This window comes from Nerophis lumbriciformis, linkage group LG05 (genome assembly GCF_033978685.3).
Source record: "Nerophis lumbriciformis linkage group LG05, RoL_Nlum_v2.1, whole genome shotgun sequence".
Lineage (NCBI taxonomy): Eukaryota > Metazoa > Chordata > Actinopteri > Syngnathiformes > Syngnathidae > Nerophis > Nerophis lumbriciformis.
The window spans coordinates 28,236,782-28,259,404 of NC_084552.2; the positions used below are offsets into that span (position 1 = coordinate 28,236,782).

Here is a 22,623-nt window from a genome sequence, read left to right on the forward strand (position 1 = left end):
CCCCGTGTGTTTCAGGATCAATTTCAAGGTTCTTTTTATGGTTTGTAAATGTTTTTTTTGTGGTATTGGGCCTTCTTATCTTTCAGATTTGCTTTTATCCTATGAACCTTCCCGGGCCCTGAGATCCTCCGGCACTCATCTCCTAATTATTCCAAAAGTCAGGACACAAAGTCACGGGATGGCATCTTTCCACCATTATGACCCCCATCTATGGAACAGCTTGCCGGAGAACCTCAGGGTTGCGGAGAACGTTCATGTTTTTAAGAGCAGGCTTAAGACCCACCTTTTTGATTTGGCTTTTACCTAATATTAATAATTTTATTGAAGTCATTCGTATTTCACTTTTTATCCTATTAGTTTTGCAATATATAATTTAGTTCCACTTTTTTATTATTTATTTACTGTGCATATATATATATATATATATATATATATATATATAATTTTTCTATTAATCTTCATGTCATACTTGTATTTTATTCTTTATCTCTACACATGGTTCTTACTATTTTACAAGTTGTATTATTTTTATTTTCCAACGTTCCTCAGATGAGCCATCTGCCTCAGGGGTTATTGGCCATGCTTGTGGGGGCGCTTTTGTGTCAGCGTCCTGGTGGCCATGGTCTGATGACCTCCTGTTGCAGATGGCTCCTGTGATAGTGTTTACTCACATGTCTCCTCTGTACTCAGCCATGCAATCATTTGTCCATATAGTTGCATATGTGTGTATGTTGTGTGTGTTTGTATTTGGTATCTGTGATAATAGGGGATATGGGTCATCAGGGTATTGTTTTTAACTTTGTAAAGCATTTTGCGTGGCATTTCTTTTATGTATAAAAAATGCTTTACAAATAAAGTTTGATTGATTGATTGATTGATTGATATTCTCATTCATCCGGGTCATTGAATTATCAAGACATGCTGAGGCTATGTCAACACTAAGCCGGATAACCCCTTTAACAAATAATTATTTAGCCTCAGCCCCGTTTCAGCCACACTAAACCAGCGTTTAAGGTTCCCCTCTTCGGACAATTTTTTACACGGGTAAGTGTGACGTGTATTTCTTGAATCTCCGGCTCCTAGCTTTACAAACTGAGTTCGGAGAGGAAGTGACGTCAGAAAGAACGTGCCACAGCCAGCTTCATAATAAAGCGGTTTTGTAACTCGGAGCTAACCACTGGAAAGATGGAGGTGAGTCATCCCGACATGCTCGTGTTTCTCATTCTTCTACATGTACAGACGCTTGTGGAAATCACACATGAATACCTTAAAAGAGAGCGATTGCAGCTATTTGGGATACAACACTTCTCAGACGGCAAGAGAACTTTCGAATGTCCAGGTCAGCTGTGATTCTACTTACCGAAAAACTTTGTCCATTTGTCGAAAGAGAGTCAACGGAATGCGGGCTAACGTGGATGTACTAAAAAAAGGTAGCGTGTGCTTTGTATTGCCTGGCCGATGAGGGAAGACTACGGAAAATATTAAATGCATTTGGACTGGCAAAGCAGACTGTATCAGTTATTGTCCGCCATGTATGTCGCGGACTCAATGTCTAGGTCCAGAGTATATAAAGTCACCAAAAACGAATGGACAATGAAGATGAAGGCAAAAGAGTGAGGAGTGTCCTGACCAGATATCTAGATCCCTAGATTGATTGTTGTCAAATGTTCTTTATCACATTGTGTACTTTCACGTGTCCAATAAAGATTTGATTACTTTATGATGGCTCAGGTTTGATTCACTACAATAGGGCCCCACAACACACCGGATTCCAGTTACTTGAAATACCACAATACTGGATATTGTTCAGATAAGTTCAATTTAATTTAAGAACTTGCCCACAAAGCAACACTGGAGGTGACTATGACGTACGCATTTTCCGCGCATACGTATTAGGTCGCGTTGCGCCAGCTGACGGAGGCGGGGAGGGTGTCTTAATTGATTGATTGATTGATTGAGACTTTTATTAGTAGGTTGCACAGTGAAGTACATATTCCGTACAATTGACCACTAAATGGTAACACCCGAATGAGTTTTTCAACTTGTTTAAGTCGGGGTCCACTTAAATTGATTCATGATACAGATATATACTATCATCATAATACAGTCATCACACAAGATAATCATCAGCGTGTATACATTGAATTATTTACATTATTTACAATTCGGGGTGTGGAGGGGGGTTAGGTTTGGTTGTTATCATCAGTCATCAACAATTGAGAACAGAGAAATGGATATTGAAACAGTATAGGTCTGACTTGGTAGGATATGTACAGCAAGTAGTGGACATAGAGAGAGAGAGAGATCAGAAGGCATAAGAAAAATATCTGCATTTGATTGTTTACATTTGATTATTAACAACAATCCGGGGAGGGTGTTAGTTTAGGGTTGAATTTGCCTGGAGGTGTACTTTTATTGCGGTTTTGAAGGAGGATAGAGATGCCCTTTCTTTTATACCTGTTGGGAGCACATTCCACATTGATGTGGCATAGAAAGAGAATGAGTTAAGACCTTTGTTAGATCGGAATCTGGGTTTAACATGGTTAGTAGAGCTCCCCCTGGTGCTGTGGTTATGGCGGTCATTAAGGAAGTAGTTTGACATGCACTTCGGTATCAGGGAGGTGTAGCGGATTTTATAGACTAGGCTCAGTGCAAGTTATTTTACTCTGTCCTCCACCCTGAGCCAGCCCACTTTGGAGAAGTGGGTAGGAGTGAGGTGGGATCTGGGGTGGAGGTCTAGAAGTAATCTGACTAGCTTGTTCTGGGAAGTTTGGAGTCTAGATTTGAGGGTTTTGGAGGTGCTAGGGTACCAGGAGGTGCATGCGTCTTAAACGACCATTGTGTGTGTGTGTGTGTGGACAAGGATAAGGTTAGGTGGGATTTACCCTGGATAACCTAGTGTAAACAGGGCCTGAGATTGGTCAGATCTCGTCTGAGCGTTATGGTACCAAAACCCAAACTATGCATCCTCTAACAAGGGGCGGCACATGCCCAAACAAGAATGGTTGTGCTCTATTATAGTGCAGAACAGCTGTTAAGTTGCAAAGGACACCTCTTTCAACACAACAGCTGTCAGAGTGTAATCTCCCTTGTCAGCAATGCCGTATTGTTAAAATACCTCTGCCAGTACAACAGCAGTCGTTAAGATGGAATCACCCTCGTTAGCATTCCATTCGGTTTTATCAATGGTCAAGGGGGAACCTGAAATCCAAAAGTGCTTGCAATGTCCTGTTATTTGTTTGAGGCTAAATTATAGAATCTCTTAGGAAGGTGTTGCAAATTCCTCCTCCGTTCTGGTATGATTTTCCAGCCTTGACACAGGTGGATACCAACCATCTTGCCCATCCAGAATGTGTAAATTGTTGTCCACAAAAGAAAGCTGTTTTTTTCTCTAAGTGTATCTTGACAGCTGAGTCTAGACCTGAAGAGTGCACCTGCTCAGTAGCTGTTTTGTTTGCCCAATATATAAATCAGTGCATTTGTCACTGCACTTGTTAGCATACACACAATTGTTTTTCTGGGGGTAGGGTGTCCGGTCTTTGGGGTGCACTAGCTGCTGTTGCCCGGTTTGAAGTGTACTAAGCCAGTGGTTCTCAAACTTTTTTCACCACGTACCATCCATCCATTCATCCATTTTCTACCGCTTATTCCCTTCACCCTTGGCTCTCCAAGTACCACTATAAAGACCAACACTAAAATACAGTAGAGTAGTAGGCCTTCTCTACACAGTTTGAACAGTAATAGTGTTGTTTGAATATAAAAACCCCAAAACCAGTGAAGTTGGCACGTTATGTAAATCGTAAATCAAAACAAAATTGATTGATGATTTGCAAATGCTTTCCAACACTTCAATTGAATAGACTGCAAAGAAAAGATACTTAACGTTCGAACTGGAACATTTTATTTTTTGCAAATATTAGCTCATTTGGAATTTGATGCCTGAAACATGTTTCAAAAAAGCTGGCACAAGTGGCAAAACAAACAGATAAAGTTGAGGAATGCTCATCAAACACGTATTTGGAACATCCCACAGGTGAACAGGTTCATTGGGAACAGGTGGGTGCCGTGATTGTGTACAAAAGCACCATTCACAAACAAGGATGGGGCAAGGGTCACCACTTTGTGAACAAATGCGTGAGCAAATTGTCGAACAGTTTAAGAACAACATTTCTCAACGAGCTATTGCAAGGAATTTAGGGATCTACGGTCCGAAATATCATCAAAAGGTTCAGAAAATCTGGAGAAATCACTGCATGTACGCGATGATATTGCGGACCTTCGATTCCTCGGGCGGTACTGCATCAAAAAGCGACATCAGTGTGTCAAGGATATCACCACATGGGCTCAGGAACACTTCAGAAAACCACCGTCAGTAACTACAGTTAATCTCTACATCTGTAAGTGCAAGTTAAAACTCTACTATGCAAAGCAAAATCCATTTATCAACAACACCCAGAAACGCTGAGAAATTAGTTTCTCAGTTCGAACATTGAATACCTTGTCTTTGTAATCTATTCAACTGAATATAACTCAAAAGGATTTGCAAATCATTTTATTCTGTTTTTATTTACTAATTCCACATCATGCCAAATTCACTGGTTTTGGGTTTTGCAAAACACTGTACTTTAATCAAGTGATTCTTTGGCGTACCACTAGATGAAACCTGTGCATCACTAGTGGTACACGTACCACAGTTTGTACGAGAATGTTGTGTTGGTAAAAAAACATTCTGAGTTTCTCAGAAAGACATGATGTATATGGAATGACAGTTAATACGTCTGTCACCTTTTTCTTCCTCACACACTTAGTTCTTGTTCCTTCTGGAACGAGATGCACTTTTTTACGAATGCCCCGCTGGGGTAAACACAGGTTTTAAGAGCCTCCCTCAAGTTATTTTTCTTTGGCCTGTGGGCTGGTGGGAACGTTATCAGCTCTGTGTGGTAGGGTTCTGATAACATCCAATTTATGCTGCAGTGGGTGGTGTGAATCAAAAAGAAGTATGTCAGTATGGATGAAACAAGTCAGTATGTGTGGCTTTTCTCTAATCCCCAATATGGAGGCCCCTAGCTGTCACCTCCAATGTGGACTTCATAGTTAAAAAAAAGACATTGTATTGTGTAGCCCAGTCTCCAAATTGACAGCCTTCAAATAATTTCCATTTAGAAAGAATAAAATATGTGCATTAAAAAGTGCATTAAAGGATTGAAATTAGAGACCTCCGATAATATCGGAAAAATCCTTTAAAATGTAATATCGGAAAATATCGGTATCGTTTTTTTTATTACTGGTATCCTTTTTTTTATTTTTTATTTTTTTTATTAAATCAACATAAAAAACACAAGATACACTTACCATTAGTACACCAACCCAAAAAACCCTCCCTCCCCCATTCATTCACACAAAAGGGTTGTTTCTTTCTGTTATTAATATTCTGGTTCCTACATTATATATCAATATATATCAATACAGTCTGCAAGAGATACAGTCCGTAAGCACACATGATTGTGCGTGCTGCTGGTCCACTAATAGTACTAACCTTTAACAGTTAATTTTACTCATTTTCATTAATTACTAGTTTCTATGTAACTGTTTTTATATTGTTTAACTTTCTTTTTTATTCAAGAAAATGTTTTTAATTTATTTATCTTATTTTGTTATATTAATTTAAAAAAAAGGACCTTATCTTCACCATACCTGGTTGTCCAAATTAGGCATAATAATGTGTTAATTCCACGACTGTATATATCAGTTGATATCGGTATCGGTTGATATCGGTATCGGTAATTAAAGAGTTGGACAATATCGGAATATCGGATATCGGCAAAAAGCCATTATCGGACATCCCTAATTAAAATAGTTTAAAAATGATGTTTCAATGTACTAGATATGTGTTAATCCTTGTTGAAAAGTCACAAATACAAAGTAAAGACAGAAAGATACTTGTGGATCCAGCTGGCGCTGTATTTTACAAGCTGCAGTGAAGTGTTCATTAGACAAGCGCCTCTATGAGCCAATCAGATTCAATGGGTTTACCTGTTAGACAAGCCCGTGTCACTTCCTGTCATTGTCTGCGAGACAATAACCATTTCCTTTGATTAAAAAAATGTTTCCAATCACTCGAATTGTGTGAGTGCTACACTCTTCCACCGAGCTGGCGACGTGAAACGGCATTAAAACGTGTGCATATTGACTCAACGGTCAGGTTTTTTTTGGTTCTGGAAAAGATCCGCCTTAACTTTCACCCGTGGAGAAATTCAAGATGTTGGGACATTCCCAGCAGGAGTTGGGTGGCGAGTCACTCCATGTATTCCTTCCTTCACGGACCGCGCGGTAGGACAAACTGGGTCAAATCTCAAATGACGTGGACATAAACTGAGATGTTGGTCAACTTTGACAGCCAATTTAGACCTGGACTACGTTTACACTGCAGGCCAAAGTGGCCCTAATCGGATTTTTTGGAGATGGGATTTTTTCCAGCTGACCGTTTACACTACGAGTAAAATGTGATTTTTTTCGGACTTCAGTGTAAATGCGCACAGGCCCCAATGTGGCCCCAACGTCAACTGACATGCGCAGTTCGATAAAACCAGGAGGAAGTCCTACAAAACGAAATAAAAGTCGCAACACCTTAAGTAGAGTGTTTTTTTTAACGTGAAATTAAATTAAAATAGTATAATGTATGAATGGATGTATATACACTATATTGCCAAAAGTATTTGGCCACCTGCCTTGACTCACAAAACTTGAAGTGCCATCCCATTCCTAACCCATAGGGTTCAATATGATGTCAGTCCACCTTTTCCAGCTATTACAGCTTCAACTCTTCTGGGAAGGCTGTCCACAAGGTTGCGGAGTGTGTTTATAGGAATGTTCCACCATTCTTCCAAAAGCGCATTGGTAAGGTCACACACTGATGTCGGTCGGTCAGTCTCCATTCTATTTCATCCCAAAGATGTTCTATCGGGTTCAGGTCAGGACTCTGTGCAGGCCAGTCAAGTTCATCCACACCCGACTCTGTCATCCATGTCTTTATGGACCTTGCTTTGTGCACTGGTGCACAGTCATGTTGGAAGAGGAAGGGGCCCGCTCCAAACTCTGCTCCGAGTGTAAAACTCTGCAACCTTGTGGACAGCCTTCCCAGAAGAGTTGAAGCTGTAATAGCAGCAAAAGGTGGACCAACATCATATTGAACCCTATGGGTTAGGAATGGGATGGCACTTCAAGTTGACATGTTGCGTCTATGAAATGAATTCTTAAAATGAGCAACACACGTAAATGTTACATGCTATTATGAATGTGCCTGTTACTACATTATATACAGTCGTGGTCAAAAGTTTACATACACTTGTGAAGAACATAATCTCATGGCTGTCTTCAGTTTCCAATCATTTCTAGCTGGTCACAAGAAACGTTCATGCAGTTTGGTTCTTTTATGAATTTATTATGGGTCTACTGAAAATGTGACCAAATCTGCTGGGTCAAAAGTATACATACAGCAATGTTAATATTTGGTTACATGTCCCTTGGCAAGTTTCACTGCAATGAGGCGCTTTTGGTAGCCATCCACAAGCTTCCGGGAAGCTTCTGGTTGAGTTTTTGATCACTCTTCTTGACAAAATTAGTGCAGTTCAGCTAAATTTGTTGGTTTTCTGACATGGACTTGTTTCTTCAGCATTGTCCACATGTTTTCAATGGGGTTTAAGTCAGGACTTTGGGAAAGGCCATTCTAACACTTTAATTCTAGCCATATTTATCTATTCTTTTACCACTTTTGACGTGTGTTTGGGGTCATTGTCCTGGTGGAAGACCCAACTGCGCCCAAGACCCAACATCCGGGCTGATGATTTTAGGTTGTCCTGAAGAATTTGGAGGTAATCCTCCTTTTTCATTGTCCCATTTACTCTCTGTAAAGCACCAGTTCCATTGGCAGCAAAACAGGCCCAGAGCATAATACTACCACCACCATGCTTGACGGTAGGAGTGGTGTTCCTTGGAATTCAAGGCCTCATCTTTTCTCCTCCAAACATATTGCTGGGTTTTGTGGCCAAACAGCTCAATTTTTGTTTCATCTGACCACAGAACTTTCCTCCAGAAGGTATGTAAACTTTTGACCACAACTGTATATACTTAAGAGTGTTTCTAAAACCTTCTTGGAGGCTTTTGGAGGTTTTTTTAATCAGAGAATAGAGCGACCCATAAGCTCTATTGTAAGCAGACTTTTACTCACATTTATTTACTGGTTAGAATGCATTAAAAAAAAAAAAGAAAAACATGTGTTCTTGTCCTACATAAGGATTGTGAAAGATAGGCATAACTCCCCAAAAAGTGCAGTTCCCCTTTTAAAGCAGGATTCCAACAAACAGCATATTCTGTTCTGGGTTCGGTGTGGATCTATCTTGCAATAGTCGTAATAGTCTTTACTGCGCCCTGGGCGGGAATATAAGTTAACGAGGGAGGTGACGTCGAATGAAACCATAGTTCCATTGTTGTCCAGTTTTAGGTCTTTGGCATGAACTACAAAGTCCATGGAGTTCTTCACTCGATGGTGCGAAGATGTGGGCTGCATACTGAGCAGAGTTAATGCTGATGCCAATAAGTCTGACAAGGGCCCCATCTTTGTGTATTTTTCGAAGACCATAAATACGACTAGGGCTTCTTGCAGTATGTCCTTAAAATGGCAAAGATCCTTTATATGACAGGAGCATGCTGCGTTTCTTCAGAAAATACCATAAAAAATGCTTCATATGTTTATATGTGCATTATATTTATGACACTGCTGTTTTTAGGAATCAGCTGCAAAAGGCACCCACGGTTCGAACTGCACTGGTGGTCTCAGCAGTCCTGCATACATTCATCCATACTTGTCAATAGAGTGTACATGACTTTTACAACTTCCCAAAATGTTTCACATCCATTCTAAGCTCTGACTTTTGCACACAATGGCGGCGCCTGTTTCCGATCTCCCTGCAGCTACCGGCTATCTCCCATGGAGCCTGTTCAGTTTCATTCACCTTCTCCTCTACCTCTTGGCAAGCGGCGTCCGTGAACGTATACAAAAAAAAAAAGTGCAATTTTGCAGCCTTGAGATGATTTTATTCACACAAAAACATCCCATCTGGATGCAGCAAAGTGTGGAAGTGACGGTTGGTGCATCAACTTTGCATATAAAAGGCTGCTGTGGGCATCGTTAGTGGGGGAAACTGCTCTATCTTGGACGACTACAAGCTTATGCAGTTGGGGGGGAAAGAAGAAACAAAGGCAATTTATACACCTCCATCTGTTACTAGTGCACAGGAGGACTTTTTTTTTTTTAACTACTGGAGGACACGCATGCGAGCAATCAGAGCAAAATGGGCACAGGCCGACGACCACAAGCGGCTGGTGCTGGTCGGAGGGACGTGGAGGTTAGGCGGGGATAAGCAAACCACACTGGAAAAGACACTTGGAAGGAAGGACATCTGGTTCTCATATCCACAGCGTGTCACAATTAGCCGCTATGAAATGACTACGCTGCAACGTGAGTGTTGGGAACTTCTAATGAGATTTGTCGTCTTTTATATGCAAACACCAGACTGATTCTAATTGTGAGGGGAGGAGATGTTTGAATAGTTACGGGGGGCGTGGCCTAGGAGGTGCAGATACTGTATATTAAACAGCTGATTTTCCTCGGCAGAAATATATTTTAAATAGAGCTGACAAACAATTGAAATTGTCTCGATTACTGTAACATATTATTTTCTGGTCTCCCTATGTCTAGCATTAAAAGACTACAGTTGGTACAAAATGCGGCTGCTAGACTTTTGACAAGAACAAGAAAGTTTGATCCTATTCAAGTTAAAAGTTAAAGTACCAATGATTGTCACACACACACTAGATGTGGTGAAAGTTGTCCTCTGCATTTGACCCATCCCCTTGTTCACCCCCTGGGAGGTGAGGGGAGCGGTGGGCAGCAGCGGTGCCGCGCCCGGGAATCATTTTTGGTGATTTAACCCCCAATTCCAACCCTTGATGCTGAGTGCCAAGCAGGGAGGTAATGGGTCCCATTTTTATAGTCTTTGGTATGACTCGGCCGGGGCTTGAACTCACAACGGACACTCTAACCACTAGGCCACTGAGAATTACGCCTGAACTGTATATACCTTTATATACCTATATACCTACATATATACCTATACTGGCTCACCTGCACTGGCTTCCTGTGCACTTAAGATGCAACTTTAAGGTTTTACTACTTACGTATAAAATACTACACGGTCTAGCTCCATCCTATCTTGCTGATTGTATTGTACCATATGTCCTGGCAAGAAATCTGCGTTCAAAGAACTCCGGCTTATTAGTGATTCCCAGTGCCCCAAAAAAGTCTGCGGAGTATAGAGCGTCTTCTATTCGGGTTCCGGTACTCTGGAATGCTCTACCGGAAACAGTTAGAGATGCTACCTCAGTAGAAGCATTTAAGTCCCATCTTAAAACTCATTTGTATACGCTAGCCTTTAAATAGATCCCCCTTTTAGACCAGTTGATCTGCCGTTTCTTTTCTGCTCTGCCCCCCCTCTCCTGCGTGGAGATTCGGTGACCACAGATGATCAGCTAGCTGTCCAAAGTCGGGACCCAGGGTGGATCACTCATCTGTGCATCAGTTGGGGACGTCTCTGCGCTGCTGACTTGTCTCCACTCAAGATGATCCCCTGCTGGCCCCACTATGGACTGGACTCTCACACTATTATGATAGACCAACTATGGACTGGACTCTCACACTATTATGATAGACCCACTATGGACTGGACTCTCACACTATTATGATAGATCCACTATGGACTGGACTCTCACAATATCATGCTAGATCCACTATGGACTGGACTCTCACACTATTATGATAGACCCACTATGGATTGGACTCTCACACTATTATGATAGATCTACTATGGACTGGACTCTCACACTATCATGCTAGATCCACTATGGACTGGACTCTCACACTATTATGATAGACCCACTATAGACTGGACTCTCACACTATTATGATAGACCCACTATGGACTGGACTCTCACACTATTATGATAAATCCACTATGGACTGGACTCTCACACTATAGATCCACTATGGACTGGACTCTCACACTATTATGATAGATCCACTATGGACTGGACTCTCACACTATTATGATAGATCCACTATGGACTGGACTCTCACACTATAGATCCACTATGGACTGGACTCTCACACTATTATGATAGATCCACTATGGACTGGACTCTCACACTATTATGATAGACCCACTGTGAACTGGACTCTCACACTATTATGACAGATGCACTATGGACTGGACTCTCACACTATTATGATAGACCCACTATGGACTGGACTCTCACACTATTATGCTAGATCCACTATGGACTGGACTCTCACACTATTATGATAGACCCACTATAGACTGGACTCTCACACTATTATGATAGATCTACTATGGACTGGACTCTCAAACAATTATGATAGACCCACTATGGACTGGACTCTCACATTATTATGATAGACCCACTATGGACTGGACTCTCACACTATTATGATAGACCCACTATGGACTGGACTCTCACACTATAGTTCCACTATGGACTGGACTCTCACACTATTATGATAAACCCACTATGGACTGGACTCTCACACTATTATGATATACCCACTATGGACTGGACTCTCACACTATTATGATAGACCCACTATGGACTGGACTCTCACACTATTATGATAGACCCACTATGGACTGGACTCTCACACTATTATGACAGACCCACTATGGACTGGACTCTCACACTATTATGACAGACCCACTATGGACTGGACTCTCACACTATTATGATAGACCCACTATGGACTGGACTCTCACACTATTATGATAGACCCACTATGGACTGGACTCTCACACTATTATGACAGACCCACTATGGACTGGACTCTCACACTATTATGACAGACCCACTATGGACTGGACTCTCACACTATTATGATAGACCCACTATGGACTGGACTCTCACACGATTATGATAGACCCACTATGGACTGGACTCTCACACTATTATGATAGACCCACTATGGACTGGACTCTCACACTATTATGATAGACCCACTATGGACTGGACTCTCACACCATTATGATAGACCCACTATGGACTGGACTCTCACACTATTATGATAGACCCACTATGGACTGGACTCTCACACTATAATGATAGACCCACTATGGACTGGACTCTTACACTATTATGATAGACCCACTATGGACTGGACTCTCACACTATTATGATAGACCCACTATGGACTGGACTCTCACACTATTATGATAGACCCACTATGGACTGGACTCTCACACTATTATGATAGACCCACTATAAACTGGACTCTCACACTATAGATCCACTATGGACTGGACTCTCACACTATTATGATAGACCCACTATGGACTGGACTCTCACACTATAGTTCCACTATGGACTGGACTCTCACACTATTATGATAAACCCACTATGGACTGGACTCTCACACTATTATGATATACCCACTATGGACTGGACTCTCACACTATTATGATAGACCCACTATGGACTGGACTCTCACACTATTATGATAGACCCACTATGGACTGGACTCTCACACTATTATGACAGACCCACTATGGACTGGACTCTCACACTATTATGACGGACCCACTATGGACTGGACTCTCACACTATTATGATAGACCCACTATGGACTGGACTCTCACACTATTATGATATACCCACTATGGACTGGACTCTCACACTATTATGACAGACCCACTATGGACTGGACTCTCACACTATTATGACAGACCCACTATGGACTGGACTCTCACACTATTATGATAGACCCACTATGGACTGGACTCTCACACGATTATGATAGACCCACTATGGACTGGACTCTCACACTATTATGATAGACCCACTATGGACTGGACTCTCACACTATTATGATAGACCCACTATGGACTGGACTCTCACACTATTATGATAGACCCACTATGGACTGGACTCTCACACTATTTTGATAGACCCACTATGGACTGGACTCTCACACTATAATGATAGACCCACTATGGACTGGACTCTTACACTATTATGATAGACCCACTATGGACTGGACTCTCACACTATTATGATAGACCCACTATGGACTGGACTCTCACACTATTATGATAGCTCCACTATGGACTGGACTCTCACACTATTATGATAGATCCACTATGGACTGGACTCTCACACTATTATGATAAATCCACTATGGACTGGACTCTCACCCTATTATGATAGACCCACTATGGACTGGACTCTCACACTATTATGATAGATCCACAATGGACTGGACTCTCACACTATTATGATAGATCCACGATGGACTGGACTCTCACACTATTATGATAGACCCACTATGGACTGGACTCTCACACTATTATGATAGACCCACTATGACTGGACTCTCACACTATTATGATAGACCCACTATGGACTGGACTCTCACACTATTATGATAGATCCACTATGGACTGGACTCTCACACTATCATGCTAGATCCACTATGGACTGGACTCTCACACTATTATGATAGACCCACTATAGACTGGACTCTCACACTATTATGATAGACCCACTATGGACTGGACTCTCACACTATTATGATATACCCACTATGGACTGGACTCTCACACTATAGATCCACTATGGACTGGACTCTCACACTATTATGATAGATCCACTATGGACTGGACTCTCACACTATTATGATAGATCCACTATGGACTGGACTCTCACACTATAGATCCACTATGGACTGGACTCTCACACTATTATGATAGATCCACTATGGACTGGACTCTCACACTATTATGATAGACCCACTGTGAACTGGACTCTCACACTATTATGACAGATGCACTATGGACTGGACTCTCACACTATTATGATAGACCCACTATGGACTGGACTCTCACACTATTATGCTAGATCCACTATGGACTGGACTCTCACACTATTATGATAGATCTACTATGGACTGGACTCTCACACTATTATGATAGACCCACTATGGACTGGACTCTCACACTATTATGATAGACCCACTATGGACTGGACTCTCAAACTATTATGATAGACCCACTATGGACTGGACTCTCACACTATAGATCCACTATGGACTGGACGCTCACACTATTATGATAGATCCACTATGGACTGGACTCTCACACTATTATGATAGACCCACTATGGACTGGACTCTCACACTATTATGATAGACCCACTATAAACTGGACTCTCACACTATAGATCCACTATGGACTGGACGCTCACACTATTATGATAGATCCACTATGGACTGGACTCTCACACTATTATGATAGACCCACTATGGACTGGACTCTCACACTATAGTTCCACTATGGACTGGACTCTCACACTATTATGATAAACCCACTATGGACTGGACTCTCACACTATTATGATATACCCACTATGGACTGGACTCTCACACTATTATGATAGACCCACTATGGACTGGACTCTCACACTATTATGATAGACCCACTATGGACTGGACTCTCACACTATTATGACAGACCCACTATGGACTGGACTCTCACACTATTATGACAGACCCACTATGGACTGGACTCTCACACTATTATGATAGACCCACTATGGACTGGACTCTCACACTATTATGATAGACCCACTATGGACTGGACTCTCACACTATTATGACAGACCCACTATGGACTGGACTCTCACACTATTATGACAGACCCACTATGGACTGGACTCTCACACTATTATGATAGACCCACTATGGACTGGACTCTCACACGATTATGATAGACCCACTATGGACTGGACTCTCACACTATTATGATAGACCAACTATGGACTGGACTCTCACACTATTATGATAGACCCACTATGGACTGGACTCTCACACCATTATGATAGACCCACTATGGACTGGACTCTCACACTATTATGATAGACCCACTATGGACTGGACTCTCACACTATAATGATAGACCCACTATGGACTGGACTCTTACACTATTATGATAGAACCACTATGGACTGGACTCTCACACTATTATGATAGACCCACTATGGACTGGACTCTCACACTATTATGATAGACCCACTATGGACTGGACTCTCACACTATTATGATAGACCCACTATAAACTGGACTCTCACACTATAGATCCACTATGGACTGGACTCTCACACTATTATGATAGACCCACTATGGACTGGACTCTCACACTATAGTTCCACTATGGACTGGACTCTCACACTATTATGATAAACCCACTATGGACTGGACTCTCACACTATTATGATATACCCACTATGGACTGGACTCTCACACTATTATGATAGACCCACTATGGACTGGACTCTCACACTATTATGATAGACCCACTATGGACTGGACTCTCACACTATTATGACAGACCCACTATGGACTGGACTCTCACACTATTATGACAGACCCACTATGGACTGGACTCTCACACTATTATGATAGACCCACTATGGACTGGACTCTCACACTATTATGATAGACCCACTATGGACTGGACTCTCACACTATTATGACAGACCCACTATGGACTGGACTCTCACACTATTATGACAGACCCACTATGGACTGGACTCTCACACTATTATGATAGACCCACTATGGACTGGACTCTCACACGATTATGATAGACCCACTATGGACTGGACTCTCACACTATTATGATAGACCCACTATGGACTGGACTCGCACACTATTATGATAGACCCACTATGGACTGGACTCGCACACTATTATGATAGACCCACTATGGACTGGACTCTCACACCATTATGATAGACCCACTATGGACTGGACTCTCACACTATTTTGATAGACCCACTATGGACTGGACTCTCACACTATAATGATATACCCACTATGGACTGGACTCTTACACTATTATGATAGACCCACTATGGACTGGACTCTCACACTATTATGATAGACCCACTATGGACTGGACTCTCACACTATTATGATAGATCCACTATGGACTGGACTCTCACACTATTATGATAGATCCACTATGGACTGGACTCTCACACTATTATGATAGATCCACGATGGACTGGACTCTCACACTATTATGATAGACCCACTATGAACTGGACTCTCACACTATTATGATAAATCCACTATGGACTGGACTCTCACCCTATTATGATAGACCCACTATGGACTGGACTCTCACACTATTATGATAGATCCACAATGGACTGGACTCTCACACTATTATGATAGACCCACTATGGACTGGACTCTCACACTATTATGATAGACCCACTATGGACTGGACTCTCACACTATTATGATAGACCCACTATGGACTGGACTCTCACACTATTATGATAGACCCACTATGGACTGGACTCTCACACTATTATGATAGATCCACTATGGACTGGACTCTCACACTATCATGCTAGATCCACTATGGACTGGACTCTCACACTATTATGATAGACCCACTATAGACTGGACTCTCACACTATTATGATAGACCCACTATGGACTGGACTCTCACACTATTATGATATACCCACTATGGACTGGACTCTCACACTATAGATCCACTATGGACTGGACTCTCACACTATTATGATAGATCCACTATGGACTGGACTCTCACACTATTATGATAGATCCACTATGGACTGGACTCTCACACTATAGATCCACTATGGACTGGACTCTCACACTATTATGATAGATCCACTATGGACTGGACTCTCACACTATTATGATAGACCCACTGTGAACTGGACTCTCACACTATTATGACAGATGCACTATGGACTGGACTCTCACACTATTATGATAGACCCACTATGGACTGGACTCTCACACTATTATGCTAGATCCACTATGGACTGGACTCTCACACTATTATGATAGATCTACTATGGACTGGACTCTCACACTATTATGATAGACCCACTATGGACTGGACTCTCACACTATTATGATAGACCCACTATGGACTGGACTCTCAAACTATTATGATAGACCCACTATGGACTGGACTCTCACACTATAGATCCACTATGGACTGGACGCTCACACTATTATGATAGATCCACTATGGACTGGACTCTCACACTATTATGATAGACCCACTATGGACTGGACTCTCACACTATAGTTCCACTATGGACTGGACTCTCACACTATTATGATAAACCCACTATGGACTGGACTCTCACACTATTATGATAAACCCACTATGGACTGGACTCTCACACTATTATGATATACCCACTATGGACTGGACTCTCACACTATTATGATAGACCCACTATGGACTGGACTCTCACACTATTATGATAGACCCACTATAAACTGGACTCTCACACTATTATGACAGACCCACTATGGACTGGACTCTCACACTATTATGATAGACCCACTATGGACTGGACTCTCACACTATTATGATAGACCTACTATGGACTGGACTCTCACACTATTATGATAGACCCACTATGGACTGGACTCTCACACTATTATGATAGACCCACTATGGACTGGACTCTCACACCATTATGATAGACCCACTATGGACTGGACTCTCACACTATTATGATAGACCCACTATGGACTGGACTCTCACACTATTATGATAGACCCACTATGGACTGGACTCTCACACTATTATGATAGATCCACTATGGACTGGACTCTCACACTATTATGATAGACCCAATATGGACTGGACTCTCACACTATTATGATAGACCCACTATGGACTGGACTCTCACACTATTATGATAGACCCACTATGGACTGGACTCTCACACTATTATGATAGATCCACAATGGACTGGACTCTCACACTATTATGATAGACCCACTATGGACTGGACTCTCACACTATTATGATAGATCCACTATGGACTGGACTCTCACACTATTATGATAGACCCACTATGGACTGGACTCTCACACTATTATGATAGACCCACTATGGACTGGACTCTCACACTATTATGATAGACCCATTATGGACTGGACTCTCACACTATTATGATAGATCCATTATGGACTGGATTCCCACACTATTATGATAGACCCACTATGAACTGGACTCTCATACTATTATGATAGACCCACTATGGACTGGACTCTCACACTATTATGATAGACCCACTATGGACTGGACTCTCACACTATTATGATAGACCAACTATGGACTGGACTCTCACACTGTTATGATAGACCCACTATGGACTGGACTCTCACACTATTATGATAGATCCACTATGGACTGGACTTTCACATTAATACCTACATCCACTCGACGTCCATTGCACCGGTCGCCCGGGGGGAGTCCCCACATCTGCGGTCCCCTCCAAGGTTTCTCATTGTCATCCCATTGGGTTGAGTTTTTTCTTGCCCTGATGTGGGATCTGAGCCGAGGATGTCCTTGTGGCTTGTGCAGCCCTTTGAGACACTCGTGATTTAGGTTTATATAAGTAAACTTTGATTGATTGGTAGAAATATTTAATCGTGTTTAATAGCATTTTGTTCATAGTTAACGCAATTTGATCACAAATTTTGAAGTTTTTAAAACTATGAGTGAACAATTTGTTTTCTTTTACAGGTCAACACAAAATGGACATAAACACACTTGTAATGCAAATAAAAAAAAACTACCTGGTGAATTCGGAACAGATCTTCAATTCCTGCTGTAAGAGCACTTGCATTCAGAGGAGAGGAGCAACACTTCCCGTATTTAGACACCAGTTTTGCGCATTAATAACAAAATGTGGATTACTACGATCATGGTTTGATTATCAAAGATGTTCGGTAATGTAATCAGTAACATTTCTACCTGAATATATCCTCCTGAGATTCTGTCCATTGCATGTTGTACAAGTTATTTGTGTACACTATTAGGCCCCGTTTACACTAAGGTTATCCAGGGTAAATCCCACCAAACCATATCCTTGTCCACACACACCCAATGGTCGTTTAAGAACCCCTCCCGCCCTCCGTCCGCCGGCGCAACTCGACCTAGTGCGCAAGCGCGGAAAATGTGCACGTCATAGTCACCTCCAGTGTTGCTTTGTGTGCAAGTTCTTAAATTAAATTTAACTTATCTGAACAATATCCAATGTTGTGGTATTTCAATGAACTGGAATCCAGTGTGCTGTGGGACCCTATTATAGTGAATCACACCTGAGACATCATAAATTAATCAAATCTGTAATGGACGTGTGAAAGTACAAAATTTAATAAAGAACATATTACTTCAATCAATCTACGTATCTAGATCAGGACACTCCTCACTCTTATGCCTTCACCTTCATTGTCCATTCTTTTTTGGTGACTTTATATACTCTGGACCTAGACATTGAGTCCGCGACAAAAATGGCGGACAATAACTGATACAGTCTGCTTTGCCAGTCCAAATGCATTCAATGTTTTCCATAGTCTTCCATCGACGGCCAGGTAATACAAAGCATACGCTACATTTTTTACCACATCAACGGGAGCCCGCATTCTCGTTGTCTCTCCTTCGACAAATGAACAAAGTTTTTCGGTAAGTAGAATCACAGCTGACCTGGACATTCGAAAGTTCTCTTGCCGTCTGAAAAGTGTTGTATCGAAATAGCTGCAATCGCCTTCCCTTAAGGTATTCATGTGTGATTTCTACAAGCGTCTGTACATGTAGAAGGAGAAACATGGGCATGTCTGGATGACTCGCCTCCATTTTTCTAGTGTTTACCTCCGAGTGGAAACAGGTTGTTATGAAGCTGGCTGTGGTGTGTTCTTTCTGACATCTTTCTGGTGTCACTTCCTCTCCGAACTCAGTTTGTAAACGATCGATGAGTCCATACAAAGCTAAGAGCCGGAGATTCAAGATATAGACGGCGCACTTACCCGTGTAAAACATTCTCCAAGGAGCGGAAGCTTAAACAATGGTTTCGTGTGGCTGAAATGGGGCTTAGGCTAAATAATTATTCGTTTAAGGAGTTATCCGGCTTAATGTAGACAGGGCGGAAGTGTATCATAGACAGATCACTTTTAAGTTTTCAAAACTATGAATTAACAATTTGTTTTCTTTAAACAGCTCAAAATGGACACAAACGCGCTTGAAATGAAAATAAAAAAAAGTGGAGTGCGTTGGTGGCAGATATTTAATTCCTGCTGTAAGAGCACTTGCATTCAGAGGAGAGGAGCAACACTTCTGTATTTAGACACCAGTTTTGCGCATTAATAACAAAATGTGGATTGCTACGATCATGGTTTGAGTATCAAAGATGTTTGTTAATGTAATCAGTAACATTTCTACCTGAATATATCCTCCTGAGATTCTGTCCATTACATGTTGTACAAGTTATTTGTGTACACAATTAGTTGCCCAGGAACTATGAAGACTAAAATCTGCCAGCTAATTGTGCACACTAATAGTTGACCAACAATTGTCCACATAAATAGTTGCCTAATAACGACACACACTAATAACTGCCTGCATGGCTTTTGTTTACACGAAAAACTGCTCAATACTTGTGAACACGAATAAGGGCTGCTCCAGGATAAATTCTTCATACATTTTTATTTATATACAATTATTTGTATACTTTTTTAATCAAAACGTAATTTTGATACAAGTTTAAATTAATTGGAAATAAATTCCTCAATAATATATATATATATATATATATATATATATATATATATATATATATATATATATATATATATATATAAATTCCTCAATACTATATATATATATATATATATATATATATATATATATATATATATATATATATATATATATATATATATATGTATATATATATATATATATATATTATTGAGGAATTTATTTCCAATTAATTTAAACTTGTATCAAAATTACGTTTTGATTAAAAAAGTATACAAATAATTGTATATAAATAAAAATGTATGAAGAATTTATCCTGGAGCAGCCCTTATTCGTGTTCACAAGTATTGAGCAGTTTTTCGTGTAAACAAAAGCCATGCAGGCAGTAATTAGTGTGTGTATATATATATATATATATATATATATATATATATATATATATATATATATACAGTACTGTATTTTTCGGACTATAAGTCGCAGTTTTTGTTCATAGTTTATGCGATTTATATATGTTTTTTTCCTCCTTTATTATGCATTTTCGGCAGGTGCGACTTATACTCCGGTGCGACTTATACTCCGAAAAATACGGTATATATAAATATACGTTAGGTCAGGAAAAAACACAGAGGCTATATCATCCTTACAAGCCTGTAGGCTTTTTTTTCCTGACGTAACGTATATTCCGCTCTATTGAGCACTGTATAACGGATAAACCACAGAAACCTTGAATATATATATATATATATATATATATATATATAAATATATATATATATATATAATATATATATATATATATATATATATATATATATATATATATATATATATATATATATATATATATATATATATATATATATTCCGCTCTATTGAGCACTGTATAACGGATAAACCACAGAAACCTTGAATATATATATATATATATATAAATAAATATATATATATATATATATATATATATATATATATATATATATATATATATATATATATATATATGTATAGGAATATGTTTGTGGTGCAATTTCATATGAAGCGCCCTAACATTCATTAATTGACATTTTACATGTGCTTCTTTGTGCAAAACGGCGACCCCCCAGGTCACGGGGCCCTCCGCACAGCGTGTGAACTGCGTGTTGGGAAGGGTAGCCCAGACACTATTTGTTGCTTATTGTTTGTGTACAATTATGGTCGCTCTATTAATGTGCACACTTATAGTTGCCCTACAATTGCGCACATTAACAGATGCATGACTAATGGTAGACAACAATAGTTGCCTTAAAACTGTGCCCATGTTGTGATTATTGTGAATAATGGTGTACCCAGTTTTGAATGACATAAACAAACACACTCTAATGCAATAGAGTTTTTCCATTGAATGCAAGAGGTGTGTGCAGGTGTCTCTATGTTAGCAATTTAGCGGCACCTGACAACGGAAAGCCCACAAACGCACAAAAATCCAGCACTAAAACTGGAAAAGCCGTCATGGACTAGCACCATTAACTTGCTCTGTGAGTGATCTCATCGTCTGATTTCATTTGTCAGATCCAGGACCAACCTCCCCCCGCCCCAGGCAAATGTGGGTCTGAGAGGCGAGACCACCTGGGCTTACTTATCTCCCAGGACCCCGAAAGCGAGCGTCTGAGGATTAACTTACGACTCTTACAGCTAAGTCAGCACACGCCAATGATAGCCATTCAATCACACTCGCCTCTGCACCATAAATAATGCAAAGTACTCACGCACACACAAAGTCGTCCCCTTCAAGCTACACTGCGCTATCATAAGCTCTGCTGCTTTTATATTATTTTCTTTTATATTACATTGTCTTCATTTTTAAAGAATCTTTTCCATCCGCTCCATGGTCGTGGAGTATGAAATGAGGTGAGAT

General features: G+C 40.6%; 1 protein-coding gene across 1 annotated transcript in view; it reads right to left on the reverse strand.

The window, feature by feature from the left end:
• The window catches only part of LOC133606711 (uncharacterized), a 330,643-nt gene that overhangs the window by 156,736 nt on the left and 151,284 nt on the right, over window positions 1-22,623 (reverse strand). The window lies entirely within an intron of this gene.